The sequence below is a fragment of the Poecilia latipinna genome, unplaced genomic scaffold (assembly GCF_001443285.1).
Source record: "Poecilia latipinna isolate Pla-1442-1.1 unplaced genomic scaffold, P_latipinna-1.0 Scaffold5523, whole genome shotgun sequence".
NCBI classification, from domain to species: domain Eukaryota; kingdom Metazoa; phylum Chordata; class Actinopteri; order Cyprinodontiformes; family Poeciliidae; genus Poecilia; species Poecilia latipinna.
The window spans coordinates 1-2,992 of record NW_015118139.1 but is presented as its reverse complement, the minus strand read 5'-3'; positions in this window follow the sequence as shown (position 1 = coordinate 2,992).

Sequence of the window (2,992 nt, the reverse complement as noted above, 5' to 3'; positions counted from 1 at the left end):
ATTAAAAGTGGCGTTTAGTATCCACTGAGTGAAAGCCTGGAAAAAAGTCGGATCTGAGAAAGGAAAAGGGCTGCGCCCGTCGCATCTGTTTGTGCTATTTTTATCCCTGCCTGTAGGCCAACTGTATATCCGTGACTGCTGGCGCGTGCGTGTATGTATGGGGACACATTCAGAGCACGTTCATGATAACAGTATGATAGACAGACAGACAGACAGACAGACAGACAATAACAACAAATGATAGACGTACGTGTCAACATGGTTCTTGTATTTATCGAGATGATTCTGTCGAGCATCACTGCAACCAGTTTGGAAATCCAGCAGAGGTTCCACGGTGTAGTGTGCCTAGAAAGCCACTAGATGTCGACAAAATCCGCGCAGCAGCCTTTCCTCATCCCAAACCCATCCCACCGGCGAGAAAAACCAAAGATCAAACCACATCATGCCCTCTGGACTACAGCAAGTTTCTGGTCAAAGTTCTCCCAATCTCGATGTGACTTAATCTCACCGATGTTGCCACACTCCCAACTACTCCCCTCCTCTCCCTCCTCTGTTATTCTTGCTCAATAAGCAAAACGCCTATGTTGATGAAAAAAAGAAAAAGAAAAAAGATTCGATTCGGGTACGAAATGGGGTTTAGGCTGCGGGACGTTTTGTGCCGACCTTGTGTCAATTCGTATCCCGGGGACGTCCGGTTCCCGCTCTGACAACCGGTGATTTAAAGTCATTTCCTAAATTGCTGCTAGAAAGAAAATGTGGGTTTTATGGCTCTAATGAAAGTCATCTAGAAGCAGGAGTTCGGTACGGAGCTATTTTGGTGTAACAAAGGGTCCATCACTTTTCAGAAAAACTTACCGGCCCCCAAAAAACAAGTCCGAATCAAAAACTAAACGAGCCAGCATGGTGTCATAAAAGCGCTTCTCAGAAATTGACACAATCAAAGTAAAGAATACGTTCAACTTGATGGTTTTCTAATGATTTCTCAGGATAATTAATGGGTTGGGAATGTAACCATAATGCAAAATGAGCTGCAGTCGTTGAAGTACCTGTTGAAGACCTAACTGCAGCTTCCCAGCGTCTGAAACAGATCGTGATGTTCCCGCATGTCCAAGGAGACATCAAGTCAGAGTTGGGCTTTCATATTTTGTTCGAGCTGCGCAGAGCCAATGAAAAATTAACTTCAAACTCCTAACTTTGTTTTTTGTTTTTTTTTCCCAAACAAACGGTGGTAACGTCAAAGTGCAGCATGTATTCTGATTATTTTTAAGTTAAATTCACGAGAGAAAAAATAAATAATAGATGGTCCACACACTCTTCACCACGTTAAAACATAATAAAGTAGTAATTACAATAGATAAGCAGCACGTTTCTTTTAACAGTCATAAAAAACACACACATTGGTAGCGTTGGAGTTGTTCAGCGTCTTGACCGAGGATAGTTTAACACCTGTTGAGGCTCGGTGGGGGAATCGAACCTACCATTGGGAGATGATCTGAGGTAGAGCATCCGGTGATAAAAACCGATAAAAAATAAAAATCACCCAGCTGTTGAAACCGTTTGAAAACATCGATCATCGGGACATTAAAGCGGCCACAAAGAAGAGAAAACCACGAGGTTCCCTAAGAAGAGCCGGAGGGTACGTGGTGGGAGCTGTCCTTGGTGCCGAACAGCTTGTTCAAGGACCATTCAGGTGTATTGTGTGTGTGTGTGTGTGTGTGTGTGTGTGTGTGTGTGTGTGTGCGTGCGTGCGTGCGCGCGCGCGCGCGCGCTCGCTCGCGCGCGTGTGTTTCAGCGAACATCTCCATACGACTTTCAATATGAACCAATCAACGTGCCTAAATGTAACCCGTTCCAATCTGCAGTGGAGAAAAAGAACATTGGAACGACATGCAACTGAAGAAACAAAGTCATGACAGATGAATCTTGGATGAGGTTTCCCCCTCAGTCAATATGAATTCATTCACTAGAGGCTTCACCACAGAGTAGTCCAGTTAAAAGCAGAGGAAAGCCAACACACGGATATTACAGATTACAACATATATATATTTAGCATCTACAAAAATATCCCAACAGAACACGATCTCAGTGAAGTGTTTACATCATAATCGGGTCAGAAGTCGAAGTTAGAACATCAGCGTGCAACCCCTGATGGGTCTACCGTGATCATCCCAAAGACAAACTCAAAATAAATGCAAATGTTTCGAGTAGTTCATGCTTTAACGTCACTCACATCATTTCCCCCTTTCTGCTTTACAAAAAAAAAAAAAAAAACTGGACCAAAAACCTCCTTGGAAACGACGGGCTGATCTGTAGTTAGGGTGGAATTCCCCGCTACTCTACTCCAGATCACCAGAGTACTGACACATTAATCTTCAGATCATCCACAAAAGAGAAAAAGAAAAGAAAAAAAGAAAAGTGCGAAAATATCGACTCTTACTGCAAACTTCCCACCTACTGGGACCATAAACGAAGGCACTTACCTTTCAGATTTAGATTATTTTTTGTTTTGTTTAATTTCTATAAATAAAATGTTTGCAGGCTGACACCGACAGAAGCAAGGCAGAGCGGGATCGCCCCACAGTCTCTCTCTCTCTTTCTCTCTCTCTCCCTCTCTCTACCCCCCTGCGTCAGGATGTGCGTCGTCTCCCTGTTCTTTGGTAAACCGACCAAAGATTTGTGGTTGCCATTTATGATTCAAGGAGCCTGCTCGAATGAGGGGTGGGTTTTTTTTTTGTTTTTTGTTTTTTTTGTTTGTTTTTTTGCTTGGGAGGGGCGGCTACGGGGTCTGGGAGTTGAAAGGTGGCGGTGGTTGGTGGTCGGAGAAACGGAGAAAGTAGGGAAACACAAATGGAGCCCAGCGGATGGCGCGGTCCCGCCAAATCAGGGGGGGTGAGGGGACTTTACGCATGCGGAGAGACGCACACGATTCATCTCGCAATGTAGAAGCTCGGTCGTTTTTGCCGGTTTTTTTCTCCCTCTCTCTCTCTCTTTT